Here is a 13,589-nt window from a genome sequence, read left to right as displayed (position 1 = left end):
CACACACGCGCGCGCGCGCACACACACACACACACACACACACACACACACACACACACACACATACAAGCGCGTACACACACGTACACACACGCACACACGCGCACACGGACACCTTCCCGTGTAACGTATAAACCGCATCTCTCACTTATTCCGCTCACATTATTCACATTATTCCGCTCGGCGTGCTGCGACGGTACACATCTGCCTCGTTATTGCAATCTATCGCACAGTCACGCTGCGATGACACAACAGCATCAAACACGACGAGACCGTCGTTGGTTGGACTAATTTGACAAGCCGTACACCATAGATGTCAGCCACCACCACGCAACGCTATATATGTCACTGTTACAATCGCTTCGCTGGGTATACGGCATACACGTTTGTCGGTCCGCACACCTATATATATGACAGTGCGGGCGAAGGAAGGGGAGGTGGAACTACGACAGGCATGGTGAGCGCGGTCCGTGCTGAAGGTGAAAGTGAACATGTATGGTGAGTTCATAGACTCATAGTCGTCGCTGGTGAAGACTATAGCATTATAACATCGCATATATGTATATCGATATATGTACATGCATATCTGTACATATATGTCCATAATATAAATAGATTCTTCTATTATGGGCTCTAGATCATATGTATCCGACTTGCGGCGATTTCAGTGTGAGCGTGCGTGCTCGAGGGGTTGTGTGTTGATTCTGCACAGGATTTTACCTTATAACGATTTTTTGCATCAATTATCAGACAACGGCATTTACAAAGGACGTTGTGAAACTATGCACATATAAGTCCGTAGTGGAATGAATAGACAATGGAGGATGATGAAGAGAACGCTGGCACGAAAATCTAGAGTCGGCAGCTTCAGATACAGGTGGCTTCTCCTAGTGTCCATCTGGAGTGTGGTTTCCTCTATCATGCTACTCATTGCAAACAATGTCAATTCATCGCAAAAAGGTAATGTGCGGGTCGCAAACCACACGAAAATTCGGGTTTCTGTTATTACTCAATCATTCGCACTGAGAGAAAAACATAGAGTTGGTTTCAGGAGAATTGGTATCAGAAATATATCGGAATCCATATTGGAATCCATTCTATGTATTCATCTAGCGAACTGTCATATTATGGTGACGCAAAAGCGCTTATGAGTGAGGATATAGGTTTGGATATTAGGGTTGGGATTAAGGGTTGTCATAACATCATAGTTACTGACGTTTAGCTTACGTTTAGCTTACGGATATGGATCAGCTATAAAAAAAATGATGTTGGGTCAGATCAGGTAACTATGGCACGAAGGGTCGTTGTCGTATAATGGCGTATAATATGTGCCTGAAGTAACTATCTGATATGGTTAGGGTTAGGGTTAGGGAGTAGGCGTAGGCGACATACTCGCCGACACCTCGGGTAGGCCTACTACATATACGACAACGACCCCTTCATCGTAACTATGAGCCTAACACTAACACCACGGATGGCTTTAAACCAACCGTAACCGTAATCATAATCATATTAACCCTACTCATAACCCTTACACCTAACCCTAATTATTACTCTAACCATTACCCCAAAATTTATTCTAAATCTATCTTAAAAATTAATCCCCAACCATGACTCTCTAACCTACCTCTACATTAACTCCATCTCTAATCATTATCTCTAATCAACTCCATTAACTCCAACTCTATCTATAGTCATTACCTAAACTGTATTCCTAACTCTATCACTAACCTTCACTTTAACTCTAGCTCTCTGTTATATTCGTTGCAGATTATGCAATCCTCGGCAACGTGGACTACATAGACCGGAGCTTCCACACTGGTGAGATTTACTATCTGCCATAGCGGTGCACAATACCTTCGTTGTCGTTGTTTCTGTCTGTAGCTGATATCGTTTCATATTTTCATATATCCATCCAAACGAGGGTGGGTTATTTATTTATTTTTTTATTTAGAGACGGTACATTGGTAAAAAGATATATCAACATGAGCTTGCAAGCTCTTCGCCGTCAGAAATATTTACTATAGTTGTTCGAGGGTTCAACTTCAGCGAACCAAAATAGGCCTTACAACAACTGCTCGCGCTATCAAGCGCTAATAATACCTAGTAATAGCTAATATATATATATATATATATATATATATATATATATATATATATATATATATATATATATATATATATATATATATATATATATATATACTTAGCTATTAGGCTACTAGGTATTATTAGCTCTATAGAATTATTATTATATGAAATAAGTAAGTTGGAATAAGGAAGGAATAAGTAAGGAATAGGGAATAAGGAATAATGAAGGAATAATGAAGGAATAAGGAATTGGAATAAGGAATTGGAATAAGGAATAAGGAATAAGGAATTGGAATAAGGAAGGAATAAGTAAGTATGGAATAAGTAAGTGCTAATATACGTATTATGAGCTCTTGACGCTATTGCTCAGTTACCTCCCGTGTGTTACAGGGCAATGTTTCGTGAACGGAGCGGTCGGATGCGACACTCTTCAGACGAGCAGCGCGAAAGTCTGCCTGCTAAACCTCACAGAAATTACCGCCTCCGCGAACTGCCTGCCAGACGGTGACGTCACGCACCGCGCGGACTCGCATCTGTGTTCCTGCGGCAACGTCACCGTGGCCGATCACGCCGCCAGAGGGTGCACAGTACTCGTTCTGCACGTCGGCTACACTGCCGCTGCCATGGAAACGGCGCTCGCCGTACGCATCGCGATGTGCGCCTCGCGGCTGCGCGATGCTGCTGCCATCTTGCGGCCGCAGATGTGCATCGCAGTGAGCGCAGGCCACGCTAAAATCGCGTCAGCTCTGACGCGACTCACGCGATTTATACGCGCTACCATGGCAACGAGTCACGTGCTCAGTAAACATACGTCGCAGTGGAGGGTTGCCGCGGACCGGCGTGACGTCACGGACGACTCGACGCCGGAATCTAGTCCGAAAGCGCGTGGCGCCACCAGACGTGGCGACGTCGTGTTGACTACGTATTTTAAGGCTGCCGGGCAGCACTTTAAACACATGAACATGCCGAAACCGCGCGACGTGCAGTTCCTGTACATCAAGGACTTCTACTGGTCGCTGGTGACGCAAAACCTCAGCGCTGTGATATTCCACAACGGCCTCGACCCGGACTACATGCGCCGCCTGGCGGCACACGCCGACGTGAAGTTTGTGTACTCTCGGCTGGACGGTAGATCGCCGAACGACCAGCGCTTCTTTCTGTACCTCGAGTACCTGCGGGGTCACCCAGAGGTTAAGCGGGCCGTGCTCGCCGACATTCGTGACGTATGGTTCCCACGTGACCCGTTCGAATTGCTCGACATCACGACGAGCGTCGACGCTGACGTCATCCACGTCGGTCTCAACGCGCAGAATCCGCTGAGCGAGCACAAGGTGGCAGCACGTGCGCGACCGTGCCTGCGCGCCCGTTACGACTCGTACATGCGCGCTTACAACGCTGGTGCGGTCGCTGCGTCGCGACGCCCCCTGCTGGCGTTCCTGCGAGCTGTGACGCGCTTGTTTGACCGCATGACGTCATGGGAGAGGTCGCGGCTCGACTGCAACATGGGCATCGTTAACTACGTGCTTCACGAGCCCCCGTTCGCCGGTCACGTGTCCGAGGGCTGGCCATTCACGTCGAAGTTTAAGGCTTACAAGCAGAATCCGCTAGCGACTTACGTTGTGCATAAGTGATTAGCTTAGTGATTAGTGATTAGCATTAGCTTAGTGATTAGCATACGTGGAAATCTTCCAGGAATAAATGAGCCGCTGAGCTTGTAGATTGCGCGTAGCATCACGGAATTCATAGAGCCAGGGGTAAATAATGACAAACTTCATTTGTCTCAACACTCATTATTTACCGCCTGATAGAGCGCATAGTCAATTGTATTAGTGTGGCGGTGCCCTGAACGTACGGAATTTATTCTTGTGGGAAATTGACCACAAGTACAGAATATTCTCTTCTAATACGCAATTTACCACAGTGTACAGCGCTTTGTCTAGTGGGTCAGAATCTACCATTTAGAACGCGAGAGTTTGTTTTAGCAGAGCGCAGTAGAGACTGTAGAATACAGAGCTTATTCCGCAGTATATTCTTTAAATCGCTAGGGACGAAAATAGTTTAGAATCCCCTATAAAATCACGAAGAAGAGGTTTACTCTGTGAAGCAAACTATCCTTGCACAGCAGAGCCGACAAGAAGGTATAACCTACTACAGCAGTGTGTACAGCAGTGTGTAGAGTTTATTTGATAAGGCGAGCGTTCGCCGTGCAAAGTACGGAGCTCTTATTGTATATGATAAGTTGATTACTATATACTATGTATCTCTTATAAAACTGACACACACACGAACGCACACGCGCGCGCGCACGCACACACACGCACATACACATACACACGCATATATATACACACACACACACACAACACACACACACACAACACACACACACACACACACACACACACACACACCACCGTACACACACACACACACAAACACACACACACATACAGACTACAGACACACACACACACACACACACACACACACACACACACACACACACACACACACACACACACACACAGGGAGAACGATAGATAGATAGATAGATAGATAGATGATGGACGGACGGACGGACGGACGGACGGATGGATGAATGGATGGATGCATGCATGCATGGACAGATGGATGGGTGGATGGATGGATGATTGGATGGATGGATGGATGGATGGATGATGATGGATGGATGGATAGATGATGGATGGATGGATGGATGGATGGATGGATGATGGATGGATGATGATGGATGATGGATGATGATGGATGGATGGATGGATGGATGATGGATGATGGATGGATGGATGGATGGATGGATGGATAGATAGTATAGATAGAATAGATTGATAGATAGATAGAGCAACGAGAAGAGGAGAGAGAGAGAGAGAGAGGGAGAGGGGGCAGCGACAGACAGTGGTGGAGTAACAGTAAAATCCAATAAACCCGCACAGCCCCATAAAACATGCTGATCGTAGTTTGCTGTGTAACGTTTACAATTTACTGAAAAGACTCCTGAATAACGTTTTAGCAGATTACCACAAGGAATGTATAGAAGCAAAACCCACAAATCCTCAAAAATAAAATTGGAAAGCTCGAGCTCGAGCGTGTGGAAATATTTAGTTACTGCGCACACTACCCGCCCACGGCCATGGATTGCGTAATAACAATGTTATCTATGTAGTTGTGAAATCGTTTCCAAATGAAGAAACCCGATAAAATCGTGCGAAGTGAAGCCGTGTTCAGCGGAACTAGCAAAGTTTTTGATTGCAAAGCGATCGATAGTCTGTAAAGCTAGTAAAATTCCCGTGCCTGAGAACTGTACTAGACATTTTTGTCCACCGGATTTTTCATGTGTTTTGTTCGTTTAAAGCAATCGAAATATGTAGAATAATTGAAGCCAACCGTATCATATACCGATCGTTAAAGTTAATTAAAGATTAATGAAGGAAATAAGGGCGCACAGTTTTTTCTACCCGCTCATGCGAAAGCTATGTCGGTGGTGAAAATTTAATACGAGATTTACTGGAAAGTAATCAAGCTAACAAGGAAACATTTTGTTAATAGATAGCTTCAAAAACCTGTCAAATCGTGTTCGCGTGGCGAATTAATTATAAATAACTGATTGCTCAATGCATTGCTCTTTTTTCAGAATAAAGTAAATATGATGTTTAATAGCCGTACTTCTTCTGTACATAGTGTATAGATATAACCAGAAGTGTATAATATAGAGATTATACTCTATATACTCTATATATACTTGTACTTATATACTTGTATTTATACTTACATACCTAAACTTATATATGCTTATACTCTATATCTACTTATATATACTCTATATTATACATTCCTAATATAACTACCTGGGCCGACATCCTTGGGGAATGCTCGACTCGGTATATGGTAACATTTTCGATGGAAACAGTACATTAAAGTTCCATCGAAATCTGATTGTCTGCGACTGAGGGAAACCACGGGAAGCTATTGTTCCCAGAGGGTTCAGATCTTCACGCTTTATGATACTCACTGCAGAGAGGAGTGACGATAATGGATGCTAGATAATGTGTGTTCTCATAATTGCAGTTTCAGTGCCACCAGCGGCAGGCGGTCGATTATGGTCACTGTACTACGGTTCTCTAATAAGAGCATGTACGTCTATTTATAGATAGTAATGTTCCGGTCAATGTGTCGCGGGTATATACGCGTGCATACATCTACGCACGTACACTTGCACACATATCTATAGTGAGAGAGGGGGCGTTGAGGAGACAGCGTGAGAGAGTGGGAGAGGAGAGGGGGTAAGAGAGATGGGGCGAGAAGGGAGAGAGCTGGCGTGCGAAAGAATGCGCAAGAGTTATAGTTTCGAAACGTGTGATGGTACTTCGTCGATGACGACAACAACAACAACAACAACAACAATAATAACAACAACAACAACAACAACAACAACGACGACGACGACGACGACGGCGGCGGCGACGACGACGACGACGGCGGCGGCGACGACGACGACGACCACGACGACAACAACAACGACGACGAAGACGGCAACAATAATAACAACACGTGTTGACGCTGTGGAGGCACCGCGAGCATACGTGCGAAGCTGCGCATGCCCGTAGCAACAGGCGCGGTACACGCGAACATCGGACGTAACAGTAAATACGTGTAATTGGCTCCCTCCCGGAACATGTTCGCCGTTTATGGTCCAATTGCATCGCATAAGGGTGTGTGTGTGTGTGTGTGTGTGTGTGTGTGTGTGTGTGTGTGTGTGTGTGTGTGTGTGTGTGTGTGTGTGTTGTGTGTAGTGTTGTGTGGGTGTGTGTGGTTGTGTGGTGTCGCGGAGATGTCTACCAGATACTAGAATGGACTCGCCATCGCTTCTGTCGCTATATATATATAAATAATATCGCCCAAACACTCTAGTGATATGTGCACTCAACTACAGGCTGCATAGGGGTCTAGTGTTCCCCCAGGGTTACTTCGCGGAACGTACTCTTGGGTCGGTTCGGTATACCGGAACGTTACTGGTCACTATTTTGATATGGTTTAGGCGTTATGGATATAGGTTTTAGGGTTAGAGGTTACGATCTAGGGTTAGGGTTAGGGAGTAGCGTGGCGATTCCCTAGACTCGTGGAGTGAAGTAGGCGAGGTACGGTTCGGCATTATAGTAGTACAGGGTACGTTTTCGGTATACCGGACCGTAGGCCTACCCAGGGTACGTTCCGGCAGTACCCCGGGGGACATAGACCCTCTCAGCCAAACTACATACTACACTACAAATATTTATTATAAGATCTGTCTGTGTTTTTCCCCGATATGTGTAACACCCTCAACACCCGCTCAGATATCTTACTGAGATCCCCCACCGACACACTTAGAGCTGGACACGACAACGCTAACAAATCTCACTGTATATAGTCTGAACTTCGAAGGTGTATAGTAAATGTAATAGGTTTCTCGATCTATGGTAAATATATTCCGCCTAGCATAGATTAAATAGATTAGTTTCGTAAGTTAAACAACTGCAGGTGTAAGTAATTAAGTAACCGCAAGATTGAGTCGTAAATGCCCTTGAAACAGTGAATAACTCATGACATTGCTTTCAACAGCAAAACATACATATAAACATACATACACACAAACAACTATATACTACATTCTACATCATTCTGTCGTAGCCCTGTTTGACGTGTCTACGTTATTTCATCAACCCTCATTGTTATTATCGGATATTCATCAGTGAGAAAACGCTTGCACAGCTAGGCGGTCACAACGCTAGTCCACCTCCAACGAGGCTTTATTCTGGTGAGTAATATTGTATTTACGTGCGAGATCTATCTGTGAAGCCCACCGCAATTATTCTAACCCAACAGCAATACGACGTTGACAATTAATCTGAAAGCAGGTTACGTATGTCGACATCGTATACAACGTACTAGGCCCACGCTGATTGCTAGACTAATTGGTGGCCATTGAATATTTATCTGTGTTATTCGTGCATGTGTGTGTGAGGGGGGGTGTACGTGCGAGCGTTGTGTGTGTAAGAGTACGTGTGCGTGTGTTTACGTGTGTGCGTGCGTGTGTACGTGCGCGTTGTGTTTGTGTGTGAGTACGTGCGCGTTGTGTACGTGTGATTACGTCTGTGTGTGAACGTGTACGTGCGAATCTGAGAGCCCGATTATATAGCTATCAGCCAGGGTTGCCCTATGGCCCGAACCCGCGGGTTTACATAGTGAGTCATTACTGGCGTGAATGGTTCTAGATATCATGAGCTATAGTTCGCTAACTACTTGTCGTTTCCGCATGCGTCAGCGTTACACATCAGAGTAGATCTACGTAATGAAGGGGAGACACGCGTCTCCCCCTTTCACGCTCTCCCTCTCACTATCTCGCTCTCTCTCTCTCTCTCTCTCTCTCTCTCTCTCGCTCGCTCTCTCGCGTTCTCTCTCTCTCTCTCTCTCTCTCTCTCTCTCTCGCTCTCGTTCTCTCTCTCTCTCTCTCGTTTTCTCTCTCTCTCTCTCTCTCTCGTTCTCTATCTCTCTCACTCGCTCGGTCTTGCTTTCCCTCCCCCTTCTCTCTCTTACTCTCTCTCTCCATCTCGCTCTCTCTCTCTCTTTCTCTCGCCCCTCTCTATCTCTCTCTCTCTCGTGCTCTCTCTGTCCCCTCACTCTCTGTGCCTATGTGCCTTTGTCTCTCACTCGTTTTCTCTCTCTCTCTCTCTCTCTCTCTCTCTCTCTCTCTCTCTCTCTCTCTCTCTCTCGCTATCTTTCATTGATCGCAAATGGAAAAGGGTGCGTACAGCAATATAAATCGACTATCATATTTGCTTTGTGACGTTTCGTCCCTGAAAACTGTCTAGACTTCATTTTGCTCCTTTCGTTACGACGAGCCGTTCCGCGAAACCATTCGTTCAAGAGCGTATAAAATGCTAAAGTGCTAAAGTATAAAGAGCCTTCTTTATACGCTCTTGATTCGTTGTATAATGTTATGCACTGTACGAAAGCAAGATTTACTTACTTTGTTACCGATTAAATGAGTAAATATGTAGTTAACAACACTTGCGACAGCCACACTGGCCCAGCAATGGCTAATTAATTCACCGCTTAATCATAGATATATAAAAACACACGTGTTTGTATATCTATGGCGTACAGGGACACCGTACATCCGGTCGATTCGCCATTCGGGACCTTTTTTTAGGAATTGACTATAACTACAAACATAGCATGTGAAAAACTGTTTATTTTATGTTGTTGATGTTTCTGCTGTTGATGTTTGTACGTAGTTCAACCTAATTCCAGATAATAGCGCAACTGTTGTTTACGGCCGTACACGCACTTGTTGACACGCATTGACTCATGCGATGCGCTATTACATTTACACCTATATCCGGTGACGTTGTCTACTGTAGGCCCCTATATACCGAGGCTTACTGATAGACTCTGACATTGCAGAGTTCTGACTCGTGTCTCTGGCGGTGATTTTACTCGGGAACCCGTCTAGGATGGTTGGGATACGCGGTGTGCCTCCGGTGTATTGCTGCGCAGGCACTTGAGCTGTTTCAATGATAAAATGCTGGTGAATGAATACGAATTATATTTACTACCATTTCTTTATGTCCATGCTTTCATTATCGCCAAATAATTCCACCTCAACGTCAACCAAATACTTCTCCACACAATCTTACTACACGCGCGCCACTGTGCATAATATCAGAAGTAGATCATAGGGAATATAAGATTCCCTATTATCTACTTCTGGTAATATTAAACTCACAAAACATAGTAGGCCCCTAAATGTATTTTTTGCGAGTTTCCCATTTTTTTCACATTTTTTCTATTTATTTTCACATTGCACGGGGCACATTGGCGTGCGTACAGTGCGATTGAACTGTGTTGATGTGGGATTAATAGGCGACGTGGAGTACATAACTAAGTACGCGAGCTTTAATTAGGATGTAATTAGGATTTATTTGCTTTTATCATTTTTTAATGAAACGACCGAAATACCTGTGGATTGCTGTGTCGGTGTTTCGATTGCTGTGCAGTTCTTTCTTCGATGGTGAGTTGAACGTAGTGCACTGGCCAGAATGCAGCAGGGTGGATGGTATATAGTTCATAGTTTATAGTATATAGTATAAAGTATATAGTATATAGTATATAGTATATAGTATATAGTATATAATATATAGTATATAGTATATAATATATTATTTTTAGTATATAGTATATAGTATATAGTATATAGTATATAGTATATAGTATATATAGTATATAGTATATAGTATATAGTATATAGTATATAGTATATAGTATATAGTATATAGTATATAGTATATAGTATATAGTATATAGTATATAGTATATAGTATAATTATCGTATATAGTATATAGTATATAGTATATAGTATATAATATATAGTATATAGTATATAGTATATAGTATATATAGTATATAGTATAATTATCGTATATAGTATATAGTATATATAGTATATAGTATATAGTATATAGTATATAGTATATAGTATATAATATATAGTATATAGTATATAGTATATAGTATATAGTATAATTATCGTATATAGTATATAGTATATATAGTATATAGTAAAGGACGTGGAGCAAGCTATGTAGCTCTATAGGGGCTCTCTCTCTCTCTCTTCCGCTTCCAACCTCTTAACCTCTTAATCCCCACCTATACTTCGCCTTCACTCTCTCGTCCCCTCGCTCTCTCCCGCTCTCTCATTCACCGTCGAGGACGTATGTGTATAGTGTTATGTAACTCCGCCCCGTTTAACTAAGGAGAGAGTTAGGAGAGAGGGAAGCGAGGGAGTTAAGGGAGGAGAGAGTTAAGAAAGGGAGCGTATATATCTGTTGTGTTTAGTACGTTTTCGCACCAGCCGCGCTCACCTACTTATATATCCTCTGATGGCAGGTTATCCGGCAATAGCAAAAAAATATATCGCTTCTAGTAGTGACCTGTTTTTGGCGGTAATAGGATAGGTTAACGGAACAATAACAACACGATAACAATACAATAATGACGTCAGGATAATCCCTTTTAAAATCGTATATCGTCTAGCTCACGTATAGGGGGTTCGGCCCTCGATCTTATCAGGAGTCTATCAATATTGATAGATTCTTGATCTTATCAGGGATTAATAATTAAAAATTTGTCATTATTTGTCATTTCTTGTCATTATTTGTTGTTCATTGTTATTTTTATTTGTCATTTGTCATTATTAACCCCCTGATCTTATCACTCTGCTGCTCGCTTTGTGCACTTTAGGCGTAAATGAGCATGATGATGAATTGTGTTGCTTTTGTTTCGTCAGAGGTCTGGAACCTTGATAAAATTTTATGTCCTTGAAGCTGTTTCTACCTGTCATTAGCGTGTAAGGCTGTCATACCGCGTAAGACCTTTACAGATACCGAGACGATACCTAAATGATTTGACTTAATTTTCGAATTTTTTTTGCCAAACGTCCTAACGTACACGTACGTGAGTACATATGCCCGCTTTCATTCCCGTAAGCAACTCTCGCTACGTTCGAAATACACCCCAGCAATCGCGCGCGTCTATTTATATATCTTAGATTCTTCATGCGACAGAGAAAACGTGGAGGCGGGTGTCTGGCAGTGTGTAAACAGACTCTGGAGTACACACACTTAGATTCGTGGATCTTCAGCGCACACTGGCCTTAGCTGATCAGCCTAGCTAGCATCTGTGATGAGCTGAGGAGGGCTGTATAGTACAGTTGTCGAGACTCCCCTGCCACAAATTTATCGTCTGGCATGCTAAAGAAGAGGCGGCCGTTGATGGCGTCATTGCGCATGCGCGGATCTGCCGGTTACACACATTACATTTAGGCCTACCCTTTAGTATTCGTACGGTGTTGTTCATGTGGGCGTTATGCTTGCAGTTTACAAACTCGTAAACTTAGTTGATCGATGATGTACGTACGATTCATCGCAGTAGCGATGTTTGCCTGTGTGCTAATTTATTTCATATACTTCCACTGTATGTGAAGTCTGTTATTCTTCACACCGGTTGCGTTACAAAGAGCAGTTTTCTACAAACAATTTTTTATTATATTTAATTGATTTCGTCAAAACGTTTTTCCGCGTTTTAATTGGGAATCATATTTATTTATTTAGGCTCCACGAATTTAAAGGGTGGCATGCAGTTCAGTGCCAGTTCATGTGTGTGTGCGGGAGGGGGGGGAGCTTCCCCTAGATGTTGGAGGAAAATGAAAAAATATGCTTAGCTAATATTCGTAAATAACCCTAACGTGATTTTTTTGGCATTTATCCGTGAAAGCCTTGTCTCAGGGTAAACACTCGTTTCCATCCCGCAAACCGACCTCGGTCGTTTCCGGTGTACAGGTTAAACTATGGTTAAACCAGGCCCGTAGCCAGCTTTATATTGGGGGGGGTTCGTTTTTCAATGTTGGCAATTTTCTCGGCAGGGGCGTGTACAGGATTTGTACCAGGGGGGGTCTAACCGTAACCCATCATTGCGAGCACTTGGGGCGGGCCCTCCCCCAGAAATTTTTTAAAATTAGACCCCCTCAGATGCGTTTTCTGCGCGAGCAAGGGGGGGTTCGGACTCCCTGGACCCCCTGTACACGCCGCCTAGCTCGGGGCGAAGCGACCATGGCGAGGGAGCCAAGCGACGGAGCGGGGGAGGGTGTGGGAGGGGGGTATCACTGTTCATTAACCTCCTGCACAGATGGAGATTTTGGAATTATTATCACCTAAAATGGAAGTCGACCTGAGTGAATTCTTGCAATTATTCACAACATTTTTTTATTTGCTTGGGGGGGGTGCTTTCGGGGGGGGGGTTCGCGTCGAAGCCCGAAGTCCCCCCCTGGCTACGGCCTGGTTAAACTGCGTTTACTTTAGACTGTATTGATATTTTAAAATGCGCTTTGCTATTAGAATGGCTACCATTACTGGGTACCGATCTATAATACTACGGGTCGTTGTCGGCTTACCGACTCCTACGGTATTAAAGAGGGTAGAGTGAATGTCAAAAATTGTTAAATAAAATTTTGATCTTTACATTTTTTTAAATTTTAAATTTTTTAATTGTATTTGAGGTGCTGATCGGGGCGGTAAAGTGAGTATGCGCAGTATACGGGGTTTGTCACATGATGAAGTATCACCAGACAGGAGTGGAAGGAGGCAGGAGAGAAAATAATTCTGAAACTATTTAAGTGTCATTCACATTCGAGACTCTCAAGCAAAATTTCATTCACCCCTGAAAAATATTTCTTATGTTTTTGACTAGTTCATTACCTCAAAATGTTTTTTAATGTAATGCAACCTGTTGGGTGACCATACACCAGTTTAAGAAGTACTGTGGAACTACACAGGTTTAAAATTAAATTATAAACATATTTTATTACAAAATTAAAATTAACAAACATTAAAGAAAAAAATTACGTGTGACTGGTGCACCGTAGGACCAGCGACCCGTAGACTAAAGA

Source organism: Priapulus caudatus, unplaced genomic scaffold (assembly GCF_000485595.1).
Source record: "Priapulus caudatus unplaced genomic scaffold, Priapulus_caudatus-5.0.1 Scaffold157, whole genome shotgun sequence".
In the NCBI taxonomy this organism is placed as follows: Eukaryota; Metazoa; Priapulida; class Priapulimorpha; order Priapulimorphida; family Priapulidae; genus Priapulus; species Priapulus caudatus.
This window is presented reverse-complemented; position numbering follows the sequence as displayed.